Raw genomic sequence first — 6,000 nt, forward strand, 5'->3', positions numbered from 1 at the left:
ACTAAGTTTGTTTGCTACATTAAAGTGTGTTGCTCCCAACACGCAATACATGAGTACAGCAATCACTAGCCAATTCAAAGCAAAGAGCACTGAACTAATAGACCCTGAACAGACCACGTGAAACCACACGGAGTGAATGGCTCTACAGGGCACTTCACTTGCAAGTCAATCCCAGGAGCAGATGTAATTAGATTTATAATCACTTGTCAAAACGAACAACACCTCTGAGACTCCATCAAGACAATGAAAAACCGAACACCACAGATTAATACATATTTCCAAAGGCTTTTGAAAGCAACACTAGAAACCTCAAGAAAACATCAGATCAAGAGCAAATTAATTCACTATGCACTTTGGGGTTAAACAATCAAACATACAAGAATGATAACAGCATGTTGTTTCTGAACTCTGCCACCTTACGGAAGAAAATTTAAATGTAAAAAAAAAAAAAAAAAAAAAAAAAAAAAATTTAAATTTTGATGCTTGGGATTGTGGATTTAGAGAAAATAACACGTGGTTAAAAGGACTTCAGAATTGATTATTTAACTCAAACAAAGCATTTACAACCACCTCATTCACTGGTAACTTACAATTTGCAATTTATTTTCTAAAACTAAATTTGTGCCATATCCACATCAGTTATACAGAGCATTAAATTTGTTACCATTTGTTGTTGCATCTTGCTTAATAAGTGCATTCCTGTAGCTAGTAATTTACATAAAGCTCACCAAATCATGTAAGGGCTTTGCGTACACCATCAGTTCTCTTCTGACTGTTCGACTTCCTCATCGAACATATTGCTGTTTTTGTTTCTGGAGTTCAAAACAGCCTCAAACCAGAGATGGGACCAAGTCACACATGTGCAAGTCTCAAGTAAGTCTCAAGTCTTAACCTTCAAGTCTCAAGTAAGTCCCAAGTATTTTTTTCTTTGGCAAGTCAAGTCAAGTCAAGTCACAAGCTATGTCAAGTCAAGTCCAAGTCAAGTCACCTTAATATTGTTATTTTACCTGCAGAATCTGATCTTAATAAAGTTAAAAGACAAGATATAAGTAACTGTCAGTAAATTAAAATAATTTGGATTTGCATTGTAAATACTCATGTTCAGTAAAATACATCATGGAATCAAACAAAATTGTAACTTCCTAAAATTATTTATTTTTCACTTGTGCCAACAGTGTTTGAAATGTTTTACATTTTCAACATTGAGTCCATAAAACAAATAACAGCTAAACATCCAACAGACTCCTCTCTGAACACCTCTCTCTCTCTCTCTCTCTCTCTCTCTCTCTCTCTCTCTCTCTCTCAGAGTATAGAATATAAATATGACGTATTTTCAGTTGTTTCATACTTTTTTGTTATGTACAGTACAGACCAAAAGTTTGGACACACCTTCTCATTCAAAGAGTTTTCTTGATTTTCATGACTATTGTAACAATTATGTCACCCTCAGGTTGAGGTATGCTGGACCAGTATCTAGATTCAGAGGAGCAGTAAATAAACTCACACAGACCACTAAATGTGTTTGAATAACTGCCGGCTTATATTGACAAACAGTGCACTCGTAAACCTCACTTCACACACAATACAAAGAAAATAAATAAATGACCATCCACAATATAAAAGGAAAACAATATAAAAATAAAACAATATATCAAATGAATGTTTACCTTTTTTTCCTATAGGTTCCCTTCTATTAGCGCTAATTTAACTAGTTTTGTTCACCTAGTTGTTTTATCCTATTTAGTTCAGATCTAATAAAGTTTTTATGTTCGCTTTTAGGCCTAATCAATTTAAGTTTGGTTCTTTTCTTATTCAGTGGTTTCTGTTATGCAGTATTATTTAGACTGCTTCAAAGTAACCTTTTTCTTTGTTCTAACACAAATGATAGATAACCAAACTCAACATTCAAGAAGGGAAAAAAAATAAAAATAAATAAGAAAATGCACAAAAGTTACAAAATTCTCAAAGTTGGTTTCACAATTCTGTACGCACAATTCTGGTTACAGTCAGTCACTCAGTCCAACTGCTGTCTGCAGAAAGGAAAATATAGCAGTCTTTACAGTCCTACCAGGATGGAGAATACCCAGGTGAATTTGCTTTCCTTTACAGGTCGCTGATATATAGCAACAGTCTCTGTTCTCCTCAGTGGTTTGTTGGGTGGCTCGCCATCTTGTTGAAATCAAATTTCAGATGTCTTCAAAGGGAAAAAAACCTGTCCTGTTTTATAAACAGTACCATACACACACAAACAGAACAAAACACCATTAACAATACAACACAATCTCTAAAGATTAAAGATTTGCTTGAAACAATAATCTTCCCAGTCTCATACAACCATGAGATGTTCTCAAAATGGTGGCTCACGTTTGTAACGAAGCACATGTGGATATACATTTCCATATAATCCACTTCTCATTCCCACATATATTAACCAAAACATTTACTCCTCATTAATAAGTTACAAATAAAAATACATTTTTGGAACCATACACATTTTAAACAATTTAGAGAACTCACCAAATCCGTTTGGTCTCAAACTCACAAACGCAAATATAATCCAAGTCAATCTCAGAGATGTAAATGGAAAAGATTTCGCCAATGTAGCACCTCAGAACAATTTACATTTACTTTTACAATCTTAAAGTCAAAGTTATTTTTCTTTACTCGACCGATCACTGTCAGCGTCACCTCTCGTCTCTTCATCTCAATCTCAATTAGCACGTTCTCTCTCTTCCCTATTCAGCACATGCGTTTTTCTTAAAGGGGCCGTGTTCTTTTTTTTCCTCCTCACATTAAACAGCGTTTTAAACATTTAAATTGGTTAGTTAAGTAACAGAATGTAATTTTAAGATTTTCTCTTTTTCTTTTGAGGTTGTGTTTTTATATTTCTAACCTGGGTTACACCCTCCCCCGTTAAACCCATGCAAGTCCCTTTGCATGACGCTGACTGGCTGTACTGTTATAGACTGAGGGAACTCAGGGTCATTAATCTGCTCTGTGAGTGAGTTTGTGAAGGCCAAATTCAAACCTTGGAAAAGGGAATGAATGATTGTAACTAAAGGATTTCCCAACTCAGGGTAAGTGAACCTTTTTGCTTTCTCTTTAACTCTTTGAGATCTTCTTGGAACATTTATCTGATTTTCATCTTGTCCACACTCACGCAGAGTTATTTCTTCCTCAGGTTCATTTGACTCATTGGGTTGAACTGCACTGGTGTCCACCAGAGAATCAGTTACGTTTGCAATGACACTAGTTGTATCGGTTTCAAATTGTGTCTCCATACAGATTTCAGATGAAAGCTGTTGTTGTTCTGGACTCAGTTCAGGTAAATGACTGACTTTTCTGACATTTTCCTTTTCAGGTTGTCCAGAAGGTAAGTATTCTCTTTGTTGCACGTTTGCTACCTCAGGTAAGTTTTCAGATTGTGTGTTACAAGATGTGTCATTAAGATTATCTCCTAGGTGGATAGGAATTGATTCTGCAGAGTCAGTAGGTGCAAGAGGTGGGTCCTTTGGATATCTCACCACATCATACTCCTGTAGGAATTTTATAGTGTCTGTCGTTTGAGGTTGTCCAGCAATATGTGTCAACCATTCCTCATCATCATCATTGCTCAGATAACTCTCTTGATCTCCTTGGTTGTTTACCTCTGGGTTTTGTCGCGTTGCTGGCCGTTTACGCAGTTTAGACTCAGGGTGACTCTCTTCGACAGGTGACAAAAAACCACATGGCAACAGGAGGTCTCTGTGTAAAGTTCGTAAGGGACCGTCTTTGTTTTCAGGTTTGACAGAGTAGACAGGGAGTTCCCCGGCACGACTTACAACGATATACACCACAGACTCCCACTTATCGGCCAGTTTGTGTTTACCTCTCAACTTCACATTTCTGACCAGGACACGATCACCAATCTCCAAAACAGATTCTGATACTCTTTTGTCATATCTCTGCTTGTTTCTGTAAGCTGTTTTGGCAGCATTTCTTCTAGCTAGCTGGTAACTCTCCTGAAGATGTGTTTTGAGAGTTTGGACATACTCAGAATGAGATTTTTGATGACTCTGTCTCATAGGTACATTGAAGGCAAGGTCTACTGGCAATCTAGGCTGACGCCCAAACATCAATTCATATGGTGTAAATCCAGTTGTTTCATGCTTCGTACAATTGTAGGCGTGTACAACTGGCTTGACAAAATCACGCCAATGTCTCTTTTCATGGTCCTTAAGGGTACCAAGCATGCTTAAGAGTGTACGGTTAAACCGTTCAACAGGATTTCCTCTTGGGTGATATGGTGTAGTTCGAACCTTATGAATCCCAGAAATTTCACACAGCTCTTTAATAGTTTTAGATTCAAAATCTGGGCCCTGATCACTGTGTAATCTTTCAGGAATACCATAGTGAACAATGAAATTCTCCCAGAGACACTTTGCTACAGTCCTGGCTTTCTGGTTTTGAGTAGGAATGGCTACCGCATATTTTGTGAAGAAATCAGTAATTACCAGGATGTCCTTTGTGTTGCTGGAATCAGGCTCCAACGAAAGGAAGTCCATACAGACTAATTCGAGTGGTCTGGAGACTTGGATGTTAACTAATGGAGCAGCTCTTTCTGGTAAAGCTTTGCGACACACACATCGACTGCAAGTCTTTATCTTGTGTTCAATATCGTTTGCCATTTTGGGCCAATAGAACCGAGTTCTGGCAAGATCCAGGGTTCGATCTAATCCTAGATGTCCCATATCATCATGTAGACTCTTCAGAACCACATTTCTGAACTCATCTGGAAGGACCAACTGATACTGAATTTCTTCACCAATGGTTCTCTTTCTATAAAGAATCCCATTTTTCAGCTCTAACTTCTTCCACTCACGCAACAGAAATGGAAACTCTGGTAACTCTTTTCTCACTGTTGGTGGCGAAGTGTCTCCAGATTCTAACTGATGTATAACTTCTCGTATTGCAGGGTCTGCTCTCTGTTTTTCCTTTAGCTCATCTTCAGACACACTGGGAACAACAGGAAACCCAACACAATATTCAAAACTCTCTGGTACAGCTTCTGGAAACATTGACAATGACTCAACCAGAGGAACACTGTCACCATCCAAAGTTTGGCGTACCAGATGTTTGTCACAAATGGCTAGAATTACTTCTTGGGAAACAAAATCAGAGTTCTCAACCTCAGGCAGGTGGTGCAAAGCAAACTGGCGAATACGTTCCTGCTCCTTCAAAGATACATAGTCATTTGTCAGGCCATCATGGGGACGCCTTGAAAGACCATCAGCATCCAGGTTACACTTTCCTGGTCGATACTGGAGCTTAAAAGAAAAAGTTGCAAGGGCAGATAACCATCGATAGCCTGTTGCATCAAGTTTGGCGGATGTTAACAGGTATGTTAAAGGATTGCTATCCGTGACCACAGTGAAAGTATTGCCATAGAGATAGTCACAAAATTTTTCTGTGACAGCCCACTTGAGGGCTAAAAATTCAAGCTTGTGGGCAGGATAACGAGTTTCACTCTTTGTTAAGCCACGACTTGCAAAGGCAATTACACGCATGTTACCATCCTGCTTTTGGTAGAGTGCTGCTCCCAATCCAGTGGTGCTTGCATCTGTATGCATTACATACGGTAGGCCTGGGTCAGCAAAACCCAACACTGGGGCAGTTGTCAGCTTGTTGATCAGTGTCTCAAAGGCTTTTTGACAGTCTGCAGTCCATCTACCACAAAAAGGAGCTTTGGGATTAAAGTAGTGATTGCCATGATTCTTGCTTTTGAAACTCTTCCTTAATGGTGGGTACCCAGCTGTAAGTGCATTTAGGGGCTTTACAATCCTGGCATAATCCTGGATAAACCTACGGTAATAACCGGAAAATCCAAGAAATGAGCGCAATTCTTTCAGAGTCTTTGGATTTGGCCAGGTTTTTATGGCTTCAATTTTCTGAGGATCTGTTTCAACACCTTGCTGGGAAACAACATGACCCAAGTACTTCACTGATGTCTGAAAGAACTTG

The 6,000-nt window shown here is 38.6% G+C and overlaps 1 protein-coding gene across 4 annotated transcripts in view; it reads right to left on the reverse strand.

The window, feature by feature from the left end:
* LOC128020142 (PTB domain-containing engulfment adapter protein 1-like) overlaps nt 1–836 on the reverse strand; it is a 197,137-nt gene extending 196,301 nt beyond the window's left edge. For 2 of the 4 annotated variants that reach the window (XM_052606800.1, XM_052606799.1), the window contains exon 1: nt 729–836. The gene's annotated coding sequence lies outside the window, so the exon portion shown is untranslated. The remainder of the gene's footprint in view (nt 1–728) is intronic. The other 2 variants (XM_052606798.1, XM_052606801.1) reach the window with 1 other exon arrangement.
* Nucleotides 837–6,000: the final 5,164 nt, after the last annotated feature.

Source organism: Carassius gibelio, chromosome A9, assembly GCF_023724105.1.
Source record: "Carassius gibelio isolate Cgi1373 ecotype wild population from Czech Republic chromosome A9, carGib1.2-hapl.c, whole genome shotgun sequence".
Lineage (NCBI taxonomy): Eukaryota > Metazoa > Chordata > Actinopteri > Cypriniformes > Cyprinidae > Carassius > Carassius gibelio.